Below are 25,120 nucleotides of genomic sequence, written 5' to 3' on the forward strand. Positions count from 1 at the left end.
TTGTACATGGCTACGCCTGACTGGCAGAAAGCAAAACACCAAGATCAAGGGCCATAAAACTGAAAATAAATAAAATGTGTGGCCTGAAACTTGTACATTTTTTTTAAATTCTTAAAAAATGTACAAGGTGCCCATTTACATATCTTTGGGACATTTCCTTACCATTCCTGATCTCTTAGCCCATTCCAATTTTCATCCCATTGTTGTGGTGGTACATGATGTGGAGTTACACTGGTTATGTATTCATATATGAAATTGGGAAAATTATGTCCAATTCAACTATCTTTCCTATTCTCATCCCTCTTTCCTTCCCTTCATTCCTCACTGTCTAATCCAATGATCTTCTATACTTACCCTCTCTATCCCGCCTTGTTATGGATCAGCATTGATGTATCAGAGAGAACATGGGACCTTTGGTGTTTTGGAGATTGGTTTATTTCACTTATCATGATAGTCTCCAGTTCCATCCATTTAATGGCAAATGCCATAATTTCATTCTTCTTTATGGCTGAGTAATATTCTTATTAACACACTTTCTTTAATTTATTTCTTTTGCCTAATATCTCTGGCTAGGGTTTCAAGGACTATGTTAATTAGAAGTGGTGAAAAAGGGCATTCTTGTCTTATTCCAGTTTTTAGAGGGAATGCTTTCAATTTTTCTCCATTTAGAATCATGTTGCCCTTGGGTTTAGCATGCATAGTTTTTACAATGTTGAGATATGCTCCTACTATGCCTAGTTTTTCCAGTGTTTTGAGCATGAACAAATGATGAATTTTATCAAATGCTTTTTCTGCATCTATTGAGACAATCATGTGGCTCTTGTCTTTAAGACTATTGATGTGATTATTTATTTCTATATGTTGAACCAAACTTGCATCCCTGGCATGAATCCCACTTGATTATGGTGCACTATCTCTCTCTCTCTCTCTTTCTCTTTTTTTTTGTATGTGATTTTATGGGATTTTGTTAAGAATTTTTTTTTGCATCTATGTTCACAAGGGATATTGGCCTGAAATTTTCTTTCCTTGATATGTCTTTGTCTGGTTTTGGTATCAGGGTGATACTAGCCTCATAGAATGAATTTGGACAGGTTTCCCCATTTTTTATTTCATGGAATAAGAGGTATTTGTATAAGTTCTTCTTTCAAATTCTGGTAGAACTCTTCTGAGAATCCATCTAGTCCTGGGCTTTTTTTAGTTGGTAGACTTTTGATGGTGTCTTAAATTTCATTGCTTGAAATTGACCTGTTTAAATTTTCTATGTTCTCCTGTTTCAATTTGGGTAGTTCATGTGTCTTTAGAAATTTGTCGATGTTATCGTGACTTTCTACTTCACTCAAGTATAGATTTTGAAAGTAGTTTTTGATTATTTTCTGTATTTCAGTAGTGTCCATGGTGATTTTCATCACAAATTTTAGTGATTTGAATTTTCTCTCTCATTTTCTTCATTAACTTGGTTAATGGTTTATCTATTTTATTTATTTTTTCAAAGAACCAACTTTTTGTTTCATATAATTTTTTGCAAATTTTTTTTGTTTCAATTTTATTGATTTGGGGTCTGATTTTAATTATTTCCTGTCTTCTACTACTTTTAGTGTTGATTTGTTCTTCTTTTTCTAGGGACTTGAGATGTAATGTTAAGTTATTTAATTGATGACTTTCTATTCTTTTAAAGAATGTGCTTAATGCAATGAACTTTCCTCTTAGAAGAGCCTTCATAGTGTCCCAGAAATTTTGATAAGTTGTGTTGTGATTCTCATTTACCTCTAAGTATTTTTTTTAATTTTGTCTCTGATGTCTTCTACTATCCATTGGCCATTCAGTAATATCGTATTTAGTCTCCAGGTGTTAGAGTAGCTTCTATTTTTTATTTTATCATTAATTTCTAACTTCATTCAATTATGATCTGATAGAATGCAAAATAAATCACTATTTATTTTGTGCCATGGCATATTTTGAAACACATGTTGTATATGATTTTTTTAAAGGTTTAAATTTTGCCTTGGGATAGGTGCCTGTAGGTTTCATTGTATTGAGTAGTAACTAAGTTTGTATGTTAAGGAGTAACTTGAAACACTGAATTCAAGATTAAAAAACATGCATATTTTTAATTCATAATCTAGGATAAGGTTTATTCTTCTAAAAGACAAAATTTAAAAAGTTAAATAACTTAAACAGTTAAAAAAAAAAACTTTAAAAGTTTTGATAAAATCACAGTCCTGGGGCTGGAGTTGTGGTTCAGTGGTAGAGCACTTGCCTAGCTCATGTGAGGCACTGGGTTTGATCCTCAACACCACATAAAAGTAAATAAATAAAATAAAGGTTAAAAAAAGAATGCTTTAAAAAAAATCACAGTCCTAATATACAGAAAAATGAAGATCACATTCATGATGTCTTCAAGATTCCTTTGCAACCGCTCAAAGAAAAGAGGGTTACTTCTGGACACTGGTATAGATCTTTTCTTTATTTGGGGTGATTATTTGGATACAGCTTCTATTGCAAAGAATATTCCCTCTGTCCATGCATACCACACCCACCTCTGACACTCTTCACAACCATTCCTGAGAAAAAGAGGCCAGGAGGTAAAGAGTGCCATAGAGGGCAGTGAATCTGCAATAGCACCACCAGGATTCCATTCTTGACTTTGGAGCAGGTAAGATTGGAAGGATGGGGTAGGAGGACCAGTGTGTTGACTCTTTTCTCAAAGACCACTCCCCAGCTAACTATCTACCTTTGTTCTCTGTGCTTAACCATTTGACTTGAGAAGGAAAGTTTAATATGTCCCAAACTTTCTCTTGAATCAAGTCTCCAAGGAAAGAGACTGAATCTCTGTAAAGCACCAAGGAAACCACTCAAGAGAACTAATCTTGGTGGATGGTGGCAAGTCTTGGGGACTCCTGTCCTGGAGCCTGTGATTCTGCCCATCATGGGGAGCAGAGGTTTTTCAAAGAGGAAATTTGGAGAAATGATATTAGAGAGGAGGCATCAGGAAGGAGAAGATCAGGGAGAAGAAGGTTAGGAAAAAGAAATTTGGGGAGGAGAGAGTCAGGGAAAAAAAAAATCATTTGTTTTAAAGCTGTAAGGGATATATAGTCATCAAAGCATCAAATGAACCCCTGTTACATTCCCCCACTGTCAATTTCTAGCTTCTACTTCTATGGAAAGTGAGTAATGACATCTCCAAGCTACTTCCTGTCAAAAAGGGAAGCTGAAGGGAGTCTGCAGAATGGAAGGTTTCTACTTGTTGTAGCCATTCTCTCTTCTGGGTTTTTGTGACATATTTGCAAAGGGAGGAACAGCATCAGAGCAGTAAATGGAATGACACACTCACAAGGCCATTTATGACAAGGGTACTTGGAATGAGGTAGAGAAGACCCAGTAAAATAGACTTAATACCTCTTGGTATCCAAGAGAAGAGGCTAGAGAACCAGTCAGTGAGGCCTATTCCCCATCCCATCCAGAATGGATGTGTGGTGGTCCAGGGTCTGTGGTAGCCAGGTTGCTCACTGCCTGATCTTTTCAATCCCGGTCTCCACCTGTGAGGAGGTGGTGATATAAATGCAGCAGGAGGTATTAGTGATAGCACAAACTCTCCCTCACCCAGCTGACAGAAAGTCCAATGCCATGAGGTTATCTAGAACCACCTTGGCCAAGGAGTCCGGAGAAGTCTGTAAATTTGAGATGGACAAGGCGGTGCCACTGGGCAAGGTGATCAAAGTTTTTGACAGATTCCGGAGGATGCAGTGGTGTGCCCCAATTCCCCAGAAGGGTAATAAATATTTATTTCATAACTTAAAATCTCTCTCCTCCCTGTTGGATCACGTGACCCTCTGGAAAAAACATGTAGTGTGTGTGTGTGTGTGTGTGTGTGTTTGTGTGTGTGTGTATTCCAAATGTCTCCATGCATGCAATGTGTGTGTCTGTGTGTCCATGTGTGTTATAAATTTCCACTTACATTACATGGCATTTTGAGGTGATAAAGGCACAGTCATATCTCCACAAAAGCCAGCTATGGTATTCTCAACACTACAAGCTTTTTATGACACCTAGGTGGAGACTACCAGGATGTCTGGAAGACTAATCAGGGCTACACAAGAATTTCCTGTAGCACAGGCAGCATCTGTAGATCTATGGGAAGCTGTCTCTGTGTCTTGTGGTATTGTCACAAGAGTCCGTGGATGTGTAGTTCCCTGTTCTTCCCAACTCCTCAGAGCTGGGCAGGCTCTTCAAATAGAAAAGCTTTTGAAATGATCCAGATTGTACCAGATCCCCTCCAGACACACATATTTCCTGAAGTAAATGGTGCTGAAAATCAGCCTATCATAGTACCATTATCAGAAAATGTGGAGTAATGCCTGGCCTAATCTACAATCAAAGTTTCTGCCTCAGTTTCTTGATTGATACCACATTATCCTTTCCTGCCTATAGCCCTATCCATTATTCCAGAATAGCCCGATTTGCTATCAAATGTGGCTTGGGGCACAGGCCCACATGTTCCCCTCTGATCAGGACACAGCTAGCAGCATAGCGGGGATTCAAAGTGAGCTCTCCAAGGTCCTGAACACGGAGTTCTTATGGGCTCATTTGTTTCTCTCCTCACCCACCAGCCCCACAAAAACGAGATATTTTTGAGTCAGAACCCACAATACATCAGAATGTGTTCTTATCTGGAGACAGGATCTTTACAGAGGTAATCAATTTAAAATGAGGTCGTTAGCATAGGCCCTAATCCATTATGAATAATATCCTTATAAAAAAGGTAAAATCTGTACATCAATAGAGGGAAAGTGATGTAAAAGACACAATGAAAAAAACAAAACTCAGCCATCTACAGTCCATGGAGAGATGTCTGGAATAGATCCTCCCCTTATAGCCCCCAGAAGGAACACATCCTGCCAGATTCTAGCCTCAGAACTGTGAAACAATATATTTCTGTTTTCTAAGCCATCCAAATGGTGGTACTTTGTTATAGCAGCCCAGAAATCTCCGTCCACAGTTACAAATTGCAAGTGTATGTCCCTGACTATCATTTCCTTGCAGCTGTCCAAAGGTACAGTTTACAGCTTAAGACGGCTTGTTCCCAGGGTCACGTCATGGTACATTCTCACACCAGACAGCACATACTCTGCATGACCTCACACAGTGCTCCTGACAAATCTGAGGATGGACAGAGTCTAACACACAGAACAGCCACAGTGATGGTCAAAAAACACTTGTTCCACGTGATTAAACTTCAACTACAAATTTAGCTAAGTTATCCCCAAATTAAAAGACTATACAAGAATGTTAGGGAGGCATTACTGGGTTTGATACAGTGCTTTTAAAAAGAGACAAAGTCATGGTGTACAGGTAATTTTGTAATCACTGAATTGCAAAATCAAAGGATGAATTCATGTTTAACCTATCAGGAAACTCATCTGATTATGACTGGGCAGATGTTTTCATTGTCTGTGGAAGGCTGCTGACTCTAGATACCCTGGATATATACAACACTGTTTTTGTTTTTTTTTAATTCTGAATGCCTAACAACTAAAATTGTCCCCAAATGGAAGTAGTTTCATCCTCTAACATTACTGGCACAGAGATTTTTCAACTAAAGATCCACTCTAGTTTATCCATCCTCCTGCATAACACTTATTGTGTAAAACAGGCAAAGTCCTGGGCATCGAAGGAGTAGAAAGAATAGTCAGAATCCTATCAATCTTGCTCGCAAAAAAGCTTAGATGCTTCTAGGAGAAATAAGACAGGCACATAGCAAACTACAGCATAGAACAGAAAATTATTAGTGTCACACACAAAAAGGAACAGCTAAAATGCCACAAGAGGTCAGAGGCATTTAGGAAGGAAGACACTGTGGGAGTGGTGACATTTTTCTAGATGAATGTCATTACTGGGGAGAGAAAATGGCATCAGCCAAGAAAGAAAGACATTGAGGACTGACTGGAGTACAGGGAATGTTTAGAGGAGGCAGGAAATGCACTTAGAAAGGTCATCTCTATCTCATTTACAGAGGGTTTGAACAACTGCATCAGGAAGGCAAGTTTTGCTCCAAAGAACAAAAGTAGCCACTCAAAAAAAAAAAAAGATGACCTACAGAGGTGCTGCCAGAGAAATTCCAGAGGTAAGAAGTCACCCCATGAGGTGTCTCCTTTTCAGACCACACGAGTCTCTGGATTCATGCTAAGGAAAGATCAATCCTTCATCATAGACACAGACCACACAGTGCAGGGAAGCTATAACCAAATGAAAGCCCAGGTATGTCTTAAGTGCTTCATAGGGAATAGAAAATCCAAACCCAAGGCGACTCTTCCCTTGTCAATGATTCTCCTGGGCAGGAAGCCAGTTCAGAGAGGTTTTCAGCTTGTTTTCAAATCACAAATGACAATTTCTTAGCAGGAAGTAATATTTTTCCACTTTTTCTCACTCCTTGACACATAATTGGTAGACTCTCCCAATACCTGATGGTATCATAAAAAAAAGAGCTGAAGGGAAAATAACTGCTGTGGGTTGGTAAACTCTAGGATCTCTGACCTGATTAAAGGCATTTCCAGTGAAACAACTATGTACAAAGTAACTAGGAAAAAGGAGGAAGGTGGAAAAAGCCGAACGCTCCTGGTCAGGGGCGGAGTTTAATGGGGAGGGGGCGCTTAGCCCATGCAAGCCGGAGACTTCAGGCTTGGGGCCAGTGAGGCCACACCGGGAGCACACAGCCAACAGCCTGCGCCAAGTCTCACACGGAGGGACGCTCGTGAAGCCATAGGCAAACTCAAGGAAAAGCCCTCTCTGACCTGTAGAACACCCAGACTTTCCCCTTGCCCACTGCCAGCACCCTGGAGCCCACGCACGCACAGACACTCTGTTCTGAGTGTACTGATTCAAACTTTGTCCAACTTGAGTGGCTGGACACAAACTCCTTTCCGTTCCTCTCTTGCCAGGCCTGCTCTTTCTGAAGCAGAGAGGGAGGAGGTTCTCAGCTTCAAGACCCGGGAGAGGGCTGGAGCCTCCTTTTGCTGGTACATTAGCCCCTGGCCACCCGCCAGGCCTCCGGACACTGGACGCCTTCTTCGCTCAAAGGCTCTGGTAGTTGGAGTGGCCTCGATGGGGCCCTGGCCTCACCTCTCCGCTGCCCCTCCCGGGCCTTCCCAGGGGCCAGCTGGCGTCCCTGATTGTTACGTAGAGGACCCTGCTGGATTTGGAGCGGGAATTCAGGGCTGCCAGTCCCTTGCCAAGCCATCATCTCTCGGCTCTCAGCCTTTCTTAGCTGATTTTCCCCCAGCCTTCTCCCTGGGTTATGTCTCTCCCCACCCGTCACTCTGTCTCTGTCTCTGGCGGGGCTGCCTCAGTCTCTCTGTGTCTCTCAGTCTCTGTCTCTCTTGTTTGTTTCAATGCGCGGACACTGATTGCGCCTTATGAAGTTCTAACTGATTTTGTGTCAGGAAGATCTTTCTCGCTGCTACCCAGCCTGGCATGACGGATTAAACATCAACTAGTTAAATAAAAATTAATATCAACTGCCTCCTAACTTCTAATGTCATGTTGTTTATAACTAATGAACTGATTAGGGGATAAACACATCACGGAGACATTCGGCTCTCCTGCCTCAGCTCCGTGGCCACCAATGCCCACTCTCCGGCAGGGCCTGCCTGCTGCCAAGCCAGAGGGAGGAGGGGGCTGGGGGCAGGGCAGGCTGCAGAGGCTGGGAGCTCCCTGGGGCTTGTTCTCTGCCTCCTCTTTCCCTTTCTTATTTTCCTTTCTCTTTCCCTTCCTCTGTGCATTTCCTTTCCTTGGTCTCTCCTTCCCCCCTTTTTTTCTTCTGATGTCATCTTCCTTCCTTTTCCCTTTGCCCCTCCTTCCCTTCCTTTCTTTCCTGTCCTCTTCTGACCTTTGCTTCTCTGCCTCTGTCCATCAGACTGTCCCGGATTCTCTCTCCCTCTTTCTTATCTCCCCACCCCTCAGTCTGGGGCTAGAATCCATGCATTTCTGGGTCTCTCTTTTCCTTACTCTACCCATCTCTGCCTCTCTCTTCCCTCTTCTTCCCCCTTATTTATATTCTCTCCTCCTTGGCCAGTGCAGAGTATAATGTTTACCAGTATCCTAGTAACTGGGCTTCTGCCCTGCTAAAAGCAGGAGATGTGGCCACTCTCTTGCACCTGGTAGAAAACACACACACACACAAGTACACACACCAGCTACTTAAAGGAGCAAGAAGAGAGCTAGAATAAGTGGGGCTGTGTTTTCTATTCTCTATTCTTTCTGGGAGGGGAATAAGGAAATAAAAATGATTTCTTAAACTTTTGCCTTTCCTCTTGTCCCAGAAGCAATTGATACAAGTTCAAGTGCTAAGTTTAATTTCAGTAAACGAAAAATTGCTCTGATGTCTTTCCTCCAGGGGCTTCAGATTTCTCACTAGCCAGCTCCAGCCTGACCTGAGTAGTCTCCTACAGGGCCCTTTTCTTAAAGATACTTAAACCAAATCACAATTGTCATCATGACAACAATAAGGCAGAAAAGTAAGTAATCACAGACCCAGCTGTGGTGATTTTTTTTCCCCCTAAGAAGCCACAATGTTTAAACTTGGTTTGCCCTGGACCGCAGGGTCTGACAAGATAATAACAAAGAAAAAGCTTTTAAAACCAATTTAGCACACGTGAAAATGTAATTCTAATGAAGAATCAATAGGCTGGCGGATCATTTTTCCTGGGATTCCTTGGAGAACCTGAGAGAGACTTTCAATCAATGGGACGGGCAATGAGCAAATGGGCTCCAGAGACAGTGTGGGACAGGGGTGAGGGCTAGGAGACAAAGAGAAGCACAGTCCAAGGGAGGAGGCTGGAGGGGCTTGAGATATAGGGCTCAACATTGTAGCATCACTTTGTTGGCTTTGGAGAAAGAGTATCAGATCCAAGAGCAAAGAAGTTTCCTTCCTCCTCATAGTCCCTCTGGTATGCGACAGGCTGCTTAGCACAATGGCCTCAGCTGCCTTCCCCTGGGCCCAGGCCCTGGTCCTGGCACTGCCCCAACCCTGGGCCCTGTGTTCAGGTAACTGTGACCAGACAGCTCAGGAGCAAGCAGGAGGCACTAAGCTGAGTGTGTGTGTCCCCAGTTCAAAACACCTGGTTCCCAATTAGGTACCTCCCTATGTGTCAAGTCAAGGACATTGGGTCTCAGTTTCTGTCTCTGTCAAGAGCACCTGATGTTACGTATGGTCATACCTTACATTTTATGAATCAGGTGCATGCACATTCTCTCCCAAGAAACTTTTGAAAAGGGAAAGGGAAATTATTATCACTATTTTAGAGAAGAAGAAACAAAGGCAAAAACAGCTGTGCAGAGGTATGCTCAGGTCACATCCCTTGTGTGGGACTGGGTGTGGTTCTGAATAGGTGACAATGAGACACTAATTATGTGTGATCCTCTCATGTTTATAAAATGGAATGACCACATGATAATTATATGTGTGTGTGCTTAAAGTTTCATTTATTAATGCTGTTCTCTTATCCTTGCCCTTGGAAATGTTGTTCAGTTATAACAAAAAGAAAAAAAATCGTTTTGTTTTTATGCACTTGGGTTGGGAAATCACCAATAAAAAAGAGAAAAAAAACACCGAGGTCTAACATTTTAAATTTTAAAACACTGGTAAGATGGGACTGAGAGTGTAGCTCAGTGGTGGAGCACTTGCCTAGCATTCTGGAGGCCCTGGCTTCAATCCCCAGCACTGTTTAAAAACAAAATCGGTCAGATGACAATTGACCATGATTGGATTTGTCTGAAATGGCAGAGTCATGTTCCTGTGGGAAGGGTTTTTTAAAACTTAAGTCAAGGAACCATGATACAAGTTTTGCCTTGGAGCTTCCTGTTAGTAGATGCATAATCTTTCTAGAAGAAGCTCAGTTGAAGTTCCAGGAGACAACCTCAGTTCCTGAGGGAAATGGGCCTGTGAGCCCTGTGAACCTGAGCTCCACCCCTTGCCTTAGAACCTGTCTTCTGGGCCAGTGTGTGTGTGTGTGTGTGTGTGTGTGTGTGTGTGTGTGTGTAGAAAGAGAGGAAGAGAGAGAGAGAGTTAAAGCCAGCCACAGGCCTCTGTCTGCACATGGGCTTACCCCACATTTTCCTTGACAACCTCTCAGAGTTGACAACCTCTCGGAGTGGGTGGCAGAATAAAGTGGAACAAATGAATAGGGAGACCATGGAGAGGATAGGTATGGAAACACTAGTGCTCGTGAGCGGTGTATGTGTGTGTAAAAAAGTAGGAAGGACTACAAGCTGGTACCTATGAAAAAAAGTGGAGTATGGAAGGTTTGAAGGAGAATTAGACCAAGGTGTAAGAGTTATAAATTTCAGATTGGGAGGGTTTGGTGTAGGGAATAGGGTTGGACTTTTGAAAGGGATTAAAACATCAGTGTGCTCAGAGTGGGTGTGAGTCCAAGGGCCCCGGAGTCTTAGGGTAAGGGATTCCAGAATATGGTAGAAGGGCATGTTCAAGTGGCAGTCTAAATGAGTGTGAGAGGGATGGGACTTTCCTCCTCTTTCCCTGGTCCTCCTCATCTCTTCAGACGCAAGGAAGCCAGTACTTTTTCTTTTCGTTTGATTGTTTTAAAAAAATAAGAAGAAAAGTGATTCAGAGTGGGAGAGCTTATGAAGGATTTCGTGAGCAGCTCACAATGAATGTATTGGTGACAGGGACCTCTGGGAACGACTGCACGGCCTGTGAAAGTTGGAGCACTACTGTATCTTGGAGACTGAGCCTGAGACCTGAAGGCGTGTGACAGGCAGTGGAACCTGATGGTCCAGAGAGTAGGATGGGGGGAGAGTGCCCAGAGTCCTGGGGAAGGGTTACAGCACAAAGTTGGGGAGCGAGGACGCCCCTGCGCTGGAGGCTGTATACTGAAGGGGACCGTGTGACAGTGAAGAAGAGGGGGTGGGGTGAGAGGGTGTGCAGGCGTCTAGACCCGGGATTCGGTCTTTAGGCGCCTCAGGCAGCAAGGGTGCCTGCGGCTGGCTGGGGGCCTCTGCGCGCGTGTACGCGCGTGTGCGCGAGGCGGAGAGCCCGGGGCTCGAGCCCCTCTGCTGGCTGCTGTGCCTCGGCGCCGCGGGTTGTGTGAGCGCGGGCGCAAGCCAAGCACACCGCCGAGGCGGCGGGCAGCCTGGGTTATCTGAGCTGCTCGGTCTTGGGTGGCTGATCCCAGATCTCCGGGCAGCGGCGGCCAAGGCAAGACGCACTGTCCCGCTGCAGAGAAGCCGGGAAGCCAGGCCCAGGCGGCCGGGAGCAGAGTATGGAACAGCATGCGGGTCGGGCAGGTAAGAGCAAGGAGAGACTGGTCAGCGTCTCGGGCAAGGGTGCGGGGAGCACCAGAGGGCTTCTGGCGGCCAAACCAAGAACGCATCCCACTCTTTTTTCTTTCCTGTGCTTGGTACCCAGCTGTACCTTAAGGGCTGGGGACAGAATCCCTGCGGACTCTTCTCACCCCTGGGACTTCCAGGGCCTTCCCTCCCGGTGTCCTCTAAATCTTCTAATGAAAACTTTCCACCCAGAAAACGTTAGTCTTACAACTTCTCATACGTCTTTGGAGTACTTGGTTTTTCCTTCCTCTTGGGTGTTCAGGACTTGATCTTTCAACTTTTCTCAGAGCATATATATTTTGCCCAACTTCCTCCAAGTTGAGAGTGTTGGGAAGGCCTTAATTTCTAGTGGGAAGGGAGATGTGAGTGTGGGCCTCTGTGCCTATGCTAGTGGGTAGGAAACACTGAGTGCACATACCTGTGTGCACTTGTAAGAGTCTTGTATATGATTACCAGCACTAGTGTTGATGCTCCTATGGGGTGGGGGGGGAGGGGAGGCTCTGCCCTCCAAATCAGGAGAGGTTCAAGGGAGGCCTAGGGAAAAGATGGCACCCTAGGGGACCCAGATAGGGAGGAGAATCTGAAACTGTCTACTCAAGTGCTGACTGAAGGCTGATTTTCTCCTCTCCTCCACCCCCAGGCCTGCCAACTCAGCTTTGACTGCCCATTAGGTGTCCTGGTGTAGTGTAGGGGTAGCAAGCCAAGAACCCAAGTTTAGTTTGGGATTGGTGGGAAGGAAGAGGGCTGGGTTGGGTTTCCAGAGTTTTCCAAATACTTCCATAGAGGTCAAAGCCTCACTCCTCACCTTTCCCAAATCTCATTTCTCCCCTCCCCACTCACCCAGCTCAAGTTCCCGTTTTTTGTGTTTTTTTTTTTTTTCAGCTGATAACGCATGTCCGCCCCCACCCCCAGTACTACCCTTGCTCTAGCTTCTTGATTGGGCTGTCCCCATTCTCCTCCCAGTTCTTGCCCTGACCGGAAGAACCTGGGCCTTTAGAAGTGTAAACTGTGGCCTCCTGGGTTTTTAGGGCTGTGGGCAGACCCTCTGCAACAGAGGTTTAAGTAGGGAGATCAATAGCAAACAGTTGTAATAATCTAATTAATTATGGCAAAATTAAAAGCGAGTACAAAATCAATCTCTGATGGTGTTGAAGATGGAATTCAATTGAGAGCCCATCTGTGCACCCCCTCGACCATATAAATATGCAGCCCAAGGACAGACCTAATGGCTGGGTCTTCCTGGGAACCTCTCTCCCCCTTCCTTCCTTTCCTGTCCAGGGCTTCTCTCTTCTTCTTTCTCTCAGAATATATTTTGCCTTCTGATGCCCTTTCCTCTGTCCGGTTTGCTTAGACTCCTGGAGCTACCACGTTTCTATTTTCCCTCTAGGCAGGCCTGAGGTGCATGGAGTGGGTTCCCAGTCTCAGCAAGTCTTCCAGCAGTTGTGTGGAGTCCCCCTCCCCAGCTCTCAGGAAGAAGGAGGCAGAGCACGGGGACATCCTTGTGCAAGTGTCAGGGTCCTCATCCTCAATTACTTGGGATACTTTAGAAGAGACCAGGGCATTTTCCGCATACCCGGGGAACCTGTGCCTATCCTGACCCCTGACCGTAGGACAAGCCTGCATACCAGACTCCGGTTCCCTTCCCTCCTTTCCCCAAGAGGGGTTCCCACTTCTGGCAGGCGCAGCTCAGCAAGGGCGGGGAGGAGCCGCGGAGCCGCGCCTGAGGCAGGGCGGTGTTGGAGAGGAGGAAATCTCCCCTCAGGTTAAGGCGCCCCCCACCAGCTGAGCCGCAGGGTCTTCCGCCCTCGCCCCTTCGCCGCCTTCTTTCTCTCTTCACTGCTCCGGTTCCCCTTCCCTGTTCTTTACCAAAGCCGTGTCTGGCCGGGGTACCACTCCCTGGGGGCCCTGTCCCCTGGACTGGCCCTGTGCCCTTTTTGGTCCCTCCCCATGAGTTCAAAATGACAGCGACAGACACGCACTAACCAACCTGCCTGCCGGACACCCAGGCGCAACCGCCGCGCCAGGTTTGCGAAGGATGCGGGTTTTATTTGGTCTCGCTGAGCCTGTTTCTAAGCTGCGAAAACCATCAGGAAAGGGTGAAGGAAGGGGAAAGGGGAGAGATTCAGTAACTAGGTCAATTGTGGTCTTCAGATAGTGTAGCCTGTACCCCCAGAGCCATAAAAATAAGACGTTTATTTATGTCCACCATTTTTCTCCGCTATCTGTCCCAGTGGCTCTCTGGTTCTCTGGCTCCCCGTCGCTGTTCCTCTGCCTCTCCCTCCTGGGGTTCTGAACCCACTCTATGACTCACGCTGACTTCCCAGGCTTCTTTCTACCCTCAGAGACCCCTCCCTCTCCCTGGTCCCGCTGCCGGGTCCTCAGAGCCTGGGGGAGACACAGCCAGATGCCTCCCGCCCTCTTTTGCCAGGCCTCCTCACCCCGTTATTAATTGCTGTGTTGACCTGCAGGATTGATTGGCGGCCCCGCTGGAAGAGGCTGAGGAGGCCTTGGCCTCCAAGCAGCCTGGCTGAGGGCAGAGCGAGGAGGGGGAGGTGCTGGATGCGGGGCCTGGCTCCCAGCTCAGCCCCGCCTGGAACACAGCTGTTTGCCTAAACACCCTTGACCACCCCCCTCACATACTTTTTATGCACCCTCAACACTTTAAACACAGACTCACACCATCCCCTCACCAAAAGATGCGCTGCCTCCAAATTCTCCTTAATTGATTTAGAAATTGCAAGAGTATTCTTCCACTAGTCAGTTTCTTCAACATATTCGTTAGCCGCGGGTCTAGACCCTACCGCAGGTCTAGACGTGGCAGGACAAACTACGGGGCCTGGACCTAATATCCCAGATTTATTTCGCACCCTTTCTTTTCTAGGAACAGTTACAGAAAGTTAAGCGATAATTCTGGATGCGGGTAACCCTTAAAATCTCAAATCAAGGCACTTTTTTTTTTCTTGCCCTGTCTCCTGAATGATTCACTTCAGGCCTTTTGTTTCAAGTGCGGGGAATCTCTGGCTGCCGGAGGGTGGAGGGCAGAGAGTTGCAGTCGCCTGGGGCAGGGGTCTAACCCTACAGCGAAGGCCCGGCCCTCCCCTCCCTATCCCTTCCCTCGCCTGCCCAAAGCGTCGCGTGCGAACACACACACTCGCGCTCACACACGCATGCACACTTACACGGCCCCCATAGCTGCAGCAACACCCCTAGCCCAACCCCAGGCCACAAACGGCGAGCCAAGAACCCCCAGGGCGTCCTGGCTCTAGGCTGGACGTGAGAGAAGGCAGGAATATACAAACCTTGGCGGGTCCCCTGAGAGATGCCCTTTCCTTGGGCCTCTCCCTGTTTCAGCCAGCCCCTCTTGACTCGGTGTCCCCTCTCCCCTTCGCTCCGGTCCTTTGTCTCCAGCCACCTTGCAGCCTGTCCTCGCCTGGGCGGCCCTGCTCTTCGGCCGGCCTCCCTGTCTCGCAGGCGGGTCTCCCCCTGCCTTGCCCGCTCCCGGCTCTGGCACGCGCACGGCCTGCTCCTCGCGTCCAAACAGCAGCTGGGAGAGGAGGAAGGGAGAAAGCGCGCGCTGCGGATGGATCCGAGATGGTAGATTTGGTGTCTGCTCCCAACTCTGGGGAAACTCAGCCCCGGTGCTCCCGCCCCTCTCCAACTATTCCTCAGCGCTGCCCAGCCCCGCGCCCAGGCCCGCATTTGGCCTTTACTTTCTCTACGTACTGTCTGTGGCTATTTCGCTTTCCCTGGTTTCCTGACACCCGCAGTTGCGATCCCTTTGCCTTGCACTCCGATCCCTTTTGGCTGCCTCTTGATGCTGTCTGTCCCCTCCCTCCGCAGTCCCCACTGTTGCAGTGGCGGTGGCTGATAGCGCTAGGGTCGCCTCGGATCCGCCCTCACTACATCCCTCGACCGCTGCCGAGTCAGGCCGCTGGCTCGGCCCGGTTGAGAGGAGGGTTAATCATTACTTCTCCACCAACACTCAGCCTGGGTCGGACTTTCTCACCCTAGCTCCGGGAGGGGAGGGGAGCTGGCTCGGTGGGGACTTTGGCTTTGCCCAAAGCAGCCTCTTCAGGCCTTCCGGATACAGGTGCCTTCTCAGTTCCCTTAGCGTCCCTGTCCCTTTCACATCCTCTTTCTCCTCCTTCTCTCTCCAGCCGTTCTGTCTCCCCCATCTGCCAGGCCTCTCCCCACCATCTCATCTCCCCTGTGTGTTTGGCAAGTTGACTTCAAGTCCTGGGAGGACCAACTCTCTTTGTTTGCAACCAGACCCAACGGGATTTCCATCAATGGCCCAGCTCCTCCCAGAGGTTTTGGAGGACTGGCCGAAGGGGACCGCGCCTCAGGCCGCAATTAACCTGGCGGTTGGGTGTGTGTGTGTGAGGAATTTAACTGATCCTCCAGCTGCTGGTGGAGGGGGGTAGGAAAGTGGGAACCAAGGAGTGGCAAGAAGGATAAAGCAGAGTGATAAACCTGGATGGAGTATAGTCAAAAGGAAAAGAGGGAAGATCCAAAAGAGAAGAACACAGGAAAGGTCTGCAGCAAGAGTCCCCAGAAAGCTCTACAGAATTGGAATTCAATGGAAAACACCTCTCTCAGATCCTTCCTTTTCCTTTTTGTGGAAGGCCAAGGATTCAAAAAGCTGTTCCTTAATCTACTATAGAAATGTTTGTTTTTCAAAATGCCTTTTGGTTAGCTCCATAGAGTAGACAAGTATCCCCATTTTACAGGTGAAACAACTGAGGCATAAAGAAGAAAAGGGACTATGCCTGTAGGGGCAGCTGGTCCTTCCTGTAGGCTGTGGAATGAGTGATCCCTTTAGCTGTACAGAGGTCCATGCATGTCTGGGGAGGGGGGACAGGCGGTGTCAGGTCTGAGCCAGGAGGACTAGGATCTCTCTGACACATCTCACACACACACACACACACACACACACACACACTCATCTATCTAGTTCTTTGATGTGGGCCCTCCTCTCCTACCCTCCCTGCTGGCCAGATTTCTCTTGGATTCACTATTTTTCAGCCTCCTTGTCCAGTGGCCCTCAGGCGGCAGCCACCTGGCTGACCCGTGCCGCTAAAAGGCCGCTTTGGTGGCCAAGTGGCTTGCATTGTCGTTGCCCCTCAAAGGGACTGTGAAGGGTCCGGCGGATCGCAGGGACCTCTAGTGAGGGGAAGCAGGGTTAGAGGGGGAGGGGCTAGGGAGGATAAAAGCCCAGCACGTGCTCAGCCTCAACAGGACCAACAGTCCCGGCGGGCGGGGCCAGGCGGGAGTCAGGCCTCCCGGGCTTCACGCGGGGTGCCCAAATACTGGGAACAAAAGCGGGCTCTGGCGCTGGCGAATCACAGAGTGGTGGAATCTATTGCCTTTGTCTGACAAGTCATCCATCTCCCGGCGCGGGGAGGGGGAGGGGGTCTGGAGGGGGCTTTGCAGCTTTTAGAGAGACACACACCGGGAGCCGAGGCTCCAGTCTCCGGCCGAGTCTTCTCGAAGCCGCAACCCACCTGGGGCCAGCCCAGCGCTGCCGGCGCCGCTTATCTCCCTCCCTCCCTCCCGGCCCTTGGCCGCGGCGGCGTGCGCTTGCCTATTCCGGGGGCGGGGGGCCCGCTCGCGCGCTCCCCTCCCGCGGGCGCCCGCTCGGACATCCCAGGGATTGCTACTTCTCTGCCAACTTCGCCAACTTGCCGGCACTTGGAGCAACCCAGCTCCCATCCCGGCGCCCTCGGGCCGCCCCCCGCCCCACGCCCTCTCTGACCAACGCCTCGTGGATGACCGGGTTCCAGGGGAGCTGAGCTAACCGCCTCCCCGGCCCGGCCTCAGACCTGGCAGCAGCTGCTGCACGAGCAATGCGCCCCCGGTGGCCCCTGGCCCGGCCCATTTCCCCGGGGCCGCTCTGCTGATTGTCCAGTCCCGCGCCCCGAAGGTAGGAAGTTGCCGGCACTGCGGTTGCAAGCCCCCGCTGGCCCTGAGGAGTCCCGGCGGGGAGCTCAGCACAGCGGCCCCCGCCCCCGCGCGCCCCACAGCTGCCGGGCGCCCGCTCACCCTCCCTCCTTCACCGTCCCTCACTTTTCTCCTCAAGTCCTGAAGTTGAGTTTGCGAGGCGACACGGCGGTGGCGCCGCGCTGCTCCCGCTCCTCTGCCTCCCCATGGATATGCACTGCAAAGCAGACCCCTTCTCCGCGATGCACCGTGAGTACCGGCGCCCGGCTTCTGCTCGGGTTCCAACCCTGTCTAATCCCAACGCAGCCCGGCCCCTGCACTCAGGTCCCATCTCGGAGGCCACGCTGGCTTTTCCCGTTCTCTCTTTTCGTTCTACCTCTTTTCCTTTGCCCGGTGTTTCTAACGCCTTTAGCTTCTCTCCCTTCTTCCTTCTGTAACCCACGCTTATTCCTCTGCCTGCCTTCCTACCTTCCCTGGTACTCATCACCTGCTTTTGCTCCTTCCACCTGCTCCTTCTTAGGTCGTGGGACCCACAGCCCTAGGCGGGGGTTCCAGCTCCCTAGTCAGCCTCTTGCCCTAGACTGGAGGACTAATTGACAGGCAGTTTTTAGGGTGTTGTGGTTTTTCTCCCTCTCTGTTTTCTCTCACTCTGTCACCCTCTCTCAGTTTGTCTTCTTCTCCCCACTCCCTCATCTCTACCTTTCTCAGACTTGGAGTTGTGGGTGTCAGGGAGGAGACTTCTAGCTTGGACAACCTGAGTGTTAGGACAGTTGGTCAGAAGAGAGTGGGGGTGGGGTGCCCCCTTCTGACCCTCCGCTTTCAGCATCTTTTTGGCCCTTCCAGCCTAGTCAAAACTTCTCCTGGGCTGATTTGAAATATTTCCTTCCTCTCTCTTTCCCATTTCCCTTCCATCTCCTTTCCCTTTGAGTTGAGAATCCAAGGTTGGCAGGACGTGGCATTGTCTTTCCCTACCTCTGCCCTGGGAGATGTTCTAAAACAAAAAGGGGTTAGAGGAGAAATCGAAGTCAAGAAGAGAGCAATGAGGGCAGCCGTCCAAGCTGGCCCCTGGGCAGAGTGCAGCTCTGCTCAGTTCTGAAGCCTTCTTGCCTGCCTCCCACTCCCTGTTAAGGATCTTGCAGTCAGTGTCCTGGGTAGGGGGTCAGCAAAGAAGGAAAAATGAGGGGGAAAGAACAAAAGGAAGGCAAATCCCCAAAACTGGGGGAAAATGAAAGAGAAGTCAAAACAAGGGAAAGGAAATCAAAGACAGAAAATTGAAAGGATGATACAGAAAAAAAAAAGAGAAAAGGAGAAAAGAAACAGGAAAAAGAATTGTTTTAATGAAATTTAAATTTATCTAATTCATATTATGTTTTTTAGCTTGGAAAACCATGAGATATTTAAGCAGACATTTAAAATAAAAAGATAAATAAGATTCTAAGTAGAAAACCCCTCCCCATCTGTAAATTAATAATTAAGGTAATTTGCAACTTTTCACAAGGAAACTTTTTAGACCTGGCTTACCTCTGTGCTTAAGACAAGAAAGCCAAGAAGAAAGAGCTGTGTTTCTCTAGGCATATATTTAGCTTTGGGGGGGGGGTCTTTAAAAACTACTCCTGGGATAAAATATATTTCCCTAAATAATTTCTGAGTACAGGAAACCCAAGCCGAGGGTTTCAGGCAGTTGCTTTTCGCTGCAAGCTGGGCCGGAAAGCCTTGCTCCTTTTCAGGAGTGGAATTAGGTCCTCACACCGTCTTCACCCAGCCCGCCTGTCTCGCAGCCGGCTGCCACAGCTTTGGCTCTCTTCTCTGGAAGATTGCGCCTGGGCCGCGCACTGATAGCCACTTTGAAACCCAAAAGGGAGCAAGGACAGCAGAAGGTGGTCAGAAGAAAGGAGAGAGTCGCCGCGCAGCCGGCGGGCTGGCTGACTCGCCGGCCAGCAGCTACAGTCCGAGTCGTCACCGCCGGCAGTGGCGCATTCCAGGCCTGACTCAGCGCCAGCCCGGCAGACCTCAGGCCTCCGGTCGACCACCGGCCCGGACGTCTGCCGTGCCCCCTTCCCATCTCCACCCTTTAAATTGGGGCTGAGGGGCCAGGCCCGGAGCCCGGGGAGGCTGAATTATTCATCTTTAATCTGCCCGCAGCTGCCGCCTTTTCATGCTGGTAACGCGAGTTCTCCCGGGGCCTAAATTATTGATGGTTGGGGTTTGGAAGGAGGGAAGGGGTGAGGAGTGGGACTAGAGATGGGGAGATACAGGGATGGGGGCAAAATAAGAGGTTCTGGCCTCCCAAGAGCTACCTAATCAGAGGCCTCTTCCCAGGTATTTCACCCGATTTCTTTTGGTTTCCCCAGAAGGGGACGGGAGAAAAAGCGAAGGGGGCACAAGATGCCCCCCGCTTTTTCCGAACTCGCTTGAGGCCAGCATGGCAGGGGTTGCAGGTTGCTGGCCCAGTCTGGCCTAAGCTGCTACAAGTCTCTGAGCTTGGATTGCTTGCTAAATGCCGCTGCAGGTTGATCGCTCTAGGTACAGGATTTCTAGTCTGTGGTAGGCCAGGGAGAATGGGGCACCGGGGCAGAACCCTCAAGTCTGGCACCCAGTGACCACCTTGCCTCTTGTATTGGAAACCCAGCTAATAGGACTGGAAACCCAGAATCCTCCTTTTGGCCAGAAGAGCAAACGCTCTTGTTGCTGGGTTCCCTGGGCTCTCTGGGCGGCTGGGCTCTAAGAGGTCAGAGGGACTGGTACTGGCTTGGGCTGGCTATAAAGGGTGCCAGGTGAGTCCTCAGCGGATAGGGCAGCCTGTGTTGTAAGACCTGGGTGAAATGGTTTGCACCAAGCCCGAAGCAGTTAGCGACTGACAGGCGAACCCAAACAGCCTGTGTTCTCGGCTGCAGCGGGGAACCGCGCAGCTCTCAGGCAGCTCTCAGGCCATCATCTTGTCTTTGACAGCATCACATGCCCGACCCCTGTCTCTTCCACTCTCCCTTCTTCAGCTGGTTTTCGTTCCACTTTAGACACTAGGGAGATGAGAAGGTAGATTTTCTCCCAAATATCTAAAGATAGAAAACATAAAGGGAAGAAAAACTCCCTGCCAAAAACACACCAAACAAAAAGCACAGGGAAAGAGGTAGTGCAATCCCGATTAAAAATAAATACAAAGGAAGAGGTAGAGAGCAAAGGTGTGTGTGTGTGTGTGTGTGTGTGTGTGTGTGTGTGTCTGTGTGTTCTTCTCTATGCTTGGGGTTCGGCTGAGCAGAGTTAAGGGGACCCGGACCTCCCATCCGCTTCCAAGCCCTCGCACGCACTGAATCTGCCCCTTGCATGCAGCGCAGGAGGGATCCCTCTCCAGCTAGTTCCGTCTTACCAGGCACTTCATCTCCTCACTGTCCTGTATTTGTTCCCAACTGGCATTAATCCCTTTTACCTTATTTCTCCTCCTTCCCATTCTTTTTTCTCTCCTGACTTCTCCATTCCTTCCCTCACTTTCTCCTTCGCATAGACCTGGTCTGAGAGTCGCGTTCTGCCCAGCCCTCTGTCCAACGTCTGCGCTTTCCTCTCTAGGGCCCCTGGAGTTCCAACCCCTAATCCTCCACATTGTGGTCAGTCCCCCCGCCCCTTCCTTCTCGAGTTCAGGAATATGCCCCACAGACCTACCTGCTCCTTTAGCAAGTCTGGGGCCGCGGACCCTGACTAATGGTTGGTCCCTGCTGTGTGTGGGGTGTTGTGTTTTTTTCTTGTCTCTCCCCAGCAGGGCACGGGGGTATGAACCAGCTCAGGGGGGTGTTTGTGAATGGCCGGCCCCTACCCGACGTGGTGAGGCAGCGCATCGTGGAGCTGGCCCACCAGGGTGTGCGGCCTTGTGACATCTCCCGACAGCTGCAGGTCAGCCACAGCTGTGTCAGCAAAATCCTGGACAGGTGAGGGCCGGAGCTATCCCTGGAGACGCCCTCCTCCTTCCCTGGCCCTAGGACTTGGTTAAAAGTGGAGGATGCCAAACAGGAGAGGGAGACCCCCAGCTAGAAGGGATCTAAAGAGCTGTTTCATTTGGAAAGGGAAATCAAGTGGTGGCACAGCCCTAGGAGGAAGAGTGGAGCAGGATCAACCCAGTGCCTGCCCTGCTTCAGGAACCTCCAAGGGGAGGAAGCTCCATTTGTGGCTTCAGAAAGGGAGGGACACTTTTCCCAGCCAGTTAATGTGAAAGATGTTGGAGGAATGGGGTGGGGAGCAAAATGGGTCCCCAAGAGGAGAAAAGACAGCATTCAGGAGTCAGGAGGGTCCTGGTTCCCATAGGGCATTGTGCTCAGTAGGAAAGGGCTGGAGGTGGTGCCTCAGCCCTGGCTTTACCTGAGGCCTCTCCTGGCTTGCTCTTCCCAAGTGAAAAGCTGAGCTTTCACTCCCCCGGTGCTTATTCTGACCAATATGCACCCCTGGTGTGGCTGTCTCCTAGGAGAGAGCATTCCTTAGTCCTCTGCCTCTGCAGCATTTCTCACATTAGCCAAGTTTCCTCTGGAAGTCTCGACTCAGCCACAGTGGTCCATTTCCCTCCAAGCTGCTGCCTCAGGTGGGAGAGTGGCTCAGTGGCTTCAGAGCCTGCAGCCCCCCTGCCCCTGCTACCACCCTGCTTCTTGCTGACCCTGCCGGCCTTCCCAGCGCAGGTACTACGAGACTGGCAGCATCAAGCCTGGTGTGATCGGTGGTTCCAAGCCCAAGGTGGCAACGCCCAAAGTGGTGGACAAGATTGCTGAATACAAGTGACAGAACCCGACTATGTTCACCTGGGAGATCTGAGACCGGCTCCTGGCTGAGGGCATCTGCGACAACAACACAGTGCCCAGCATCTCTTTCATCAACAGGTGAGCTGCCGCAGTCTCTGGCTGGGCACAAATCACGAGTCTCCACACAGCTTGTAGATTCAAACAGCAATTCTTTATTCCCGAACTCACACCCTGGTCTGCAGATGGGACTCCAGTTCCCAGTTTTTGCCTTCTGGGGTGTCTCCCTGAACCAGGTCTGTCCAGCCTCCACCCTGTCTTCCAGCTCCCAGCTTGAAGTCCTTTGAGTAGGGAGAGGATTCTTGGGAGACAGAGAGATAGACAAACAGACAGGGTTGTCTCCAGTTCAGAGCTGGGTATTCCCTGCCAGGCTTCTCCTGCCTGCGTCCTGGAAATGAATCCAAGTGTTTGTGGTAATTAAGACTCCAAGATTATGCGCCTCGGGATCTAGAGACAATCACAGCCCATAGCAAAGCCTTTAAAATGACCAGTGTCTATTCATTGCCTTCAAACAGACTTCCCTTTCTAAAGGCATGCGCTCTTTCCCAGGGGCAGCCACCAGTCCTGGCTCCCCTGCCCTCTTAGCCAACCCCCACAAAGCTTGCCTCCCAAGAGCCCAGGTTTTGCTAGCAAGCTCTGCACAAATTTCTGGCCTAGAAGTACTGGCATCCAGGTCTGCAGAGCAAATGCCAACCACCAGACAGTTATTGGCAGGATTGAGGATCTGGACAAGGAGTAGGATGCCACGCAGGGAGGGAGAAATCAGACCTTGAGACTGAAGCTTTGGAGATGCCCCAACCACCTAGGGTACATATCTCCAGGATGAAGTCTTTGCACTGATGACAGGTTCAAGAGTAGGGATGACACAAGCCAGAGTAAGCTTAACATGTAAGATAGTTAGAACTCTAATTCCCAAACTCCTTCAGTGTGTTCTCTGGGAGAATACATGGGCATGCTGCATGCATATATATCACAGCCAGTATGTCAGCATGCCTTTCTTGGGTGGCTGCAGAACACACAAGCAGCAGTTGGGCTTAGGAACCCCAGGACAGCTTCACCGTTGTGCAACTGTACAACCTGACAGTTATACACAGAGATCCTGCACAAGTCATTCACCAGTCAGAAGTAAGTTTCAGATAGCCTTGGACCTCCATTTTAAGGTTCTTCCCAAAAGAGAAGAGGGCTAAGAATTCCACACCCCATTATTCTTTGCACTCTTTTAAAGGCTCACTATCAAGGTGACTAATAATTCAGATGGTGCCTTTTTCTGAAACTGGCATCACCAATCACAGGGTTTTTATTAAAATATTTTGCAAATGATATGGAATTATCCCAAATCATCCTGAAAACAGCAGGTAGAATTAGCTGGTAGAATGTACCTTGGCTAAAGAAGATTCCCTCTGCCACACTCGTGTTGTAACGTACTGCAAGGCGACCCCAGAAATTATCCCAGTGTGTGCCATCTGTATTAAAATGGTTATTCAGTTATGAACAGGGTAACATAATACTGATCAGCTAATTATACACCCTCCGAAACCCTCCAGCTCCCTGGGTCTGGCTTAGCTAGGTATTGAAAATATCATGGTTTGACATTCAGATACCTTCCAAAGAAGCTGGAGAAAAAGGCTGGGTGGTTTGGGAGAGGAATAAGTCCTTTGCATTTGAAAGTCAGGAGGAGGCTAAGGAAGCTGAGTGCTGAGGCAAGAGTGCTGGTTAGGGAAAAAAAGGGGACAAAGCATTGTTTTCTGAGCCATCTGAGACTGTCTCAGCTGGCTACTGGCCCTGACAGTGAGTTGGAACTGAGGTCTTAGGAGGAGAGCAGCTGGAGCCAAGAGTGACCCAGTAGAGGACCTGCGTTGCTGAACTAGGTGGTGACATCTGGGTAATATTTCAGAGAAATGCTTGTTGTCAGTGATGGGATTTTCAAGCATTTGGAAGAACCCAAGATGTGTATAATTAAGGTGATTCGTTTCCTTGTGTGGCATGGAGGAGTGGAACAACAAAGTAGTTGTGATGGCAGCCCTATCTAACACAAAAGATGTTTTTGGAAGCTGGCTTAGGCACAAGTGTGGGATGTTTCATCCTCAAAAGCCATAGAGTGTAGGCAACAGGTGACCTGAGAATCAAGCTCCGGAGACCTTGAGGTACACTCACCAGAACTGGGGGAAAAAGTAGACAAGCGAGCCATCTGTGAGATGCATGGCCTCACATGACATCTCTGACAACCTCAGAAACTACCCAGCAAAGGGCCCTATCACCAGAGGGGCATAGAGGCTTCCTTGGGTGCAGAGAAATAGCTAGATTTTGCTGGAGATGGAGAGGGAATATGAGGAAGGAATGGGGAAGTCACTGGTAGCACGGTGGCAAGCCCTGGGTATAAAATTAGGCTTCATGGCTTCTTTTGTCAACAAGAAGCAGTCAGGTTATTCTTGATTTTGCTTTGGGCAGAATTCTCCCACAGTTCATATTTTGGAAAGAATTCTAGGAGCTGCTAGGATACCCCATCCTTAGCATCCTTCTGGTATGTGCTCTGCTCTTAAGGAGAGGGTTTTTTTTGAGATGTGCTTCACCCTAACACTTGATAATGACAGGATGTTTCTACTGGTGCTTTTTTTTTAAACTTAGCTCTTTCTCAATTCTGAGAATTCTCAGTCTCTGTAGGAAGAACATAGAGATTTTCCTCTGTGCGGAGACTAGTGCATGGGAAAATGGGGAGTTTTAAGTTCAGAGATTTATTGTTGGAGAGTTGTCCACTTGTGTTAGGTCCTTTCAAACAGTTTTGAGTAAGGGTGGCAGGAGCCAGCATTGGCAAGAAAAGAAGTTCACACATGCTCACCCACCTGAGCCAAAGGTTTTTCACCTTCTCCTCCCCAAAACAGATGCTGTCGCCGCCCTTGAAATATGCTGTTATGGCTATAAATTAAATTGCTTTTTGTGTTTAAAAATGGTTTTGGCATTCTCTGATCCTGTCGCGATAAAAGCTTAGTGTCCAATCTCCATTCTCCATCAGCAAATCCTCTTGGAATTGCCTTTTTGGGCCAAAGGAGTGTGCCAGGGAGGCCTCTGTA

At 49.0% G+C, this 25,120-nt stretch overlaps 1 pseudogene; it reads left to right on the forward strand.

Annotated features, from left to right (window-relative positions):
* Positions 1-17,486: 17,486 nt before the first annotated feature.
* Positions 17,487-25,120, forward strand: part of LOC143389850 (paired box protein Pax-2-like) — a 78,374-nt pseudogene continuing 70,740 nt past the window's right edge.

The sequence above is a fragment of the Callospermophilus lateralis genome, unplaced genomic scaffold, assembly GCF_048772815.1.
Source record: "Callospermophilus lateralis isolate mCalLat2 unplaced genomic scaffold, mCalLat2.hap1 Scaffold_66, whole genome shotgun sequence".
NCBI lineage: Eukaryota > Metazoa > Chordata > Mammalia > Rodentia > Sciuridae > Callospermophilus > Callospermophilus lateralis.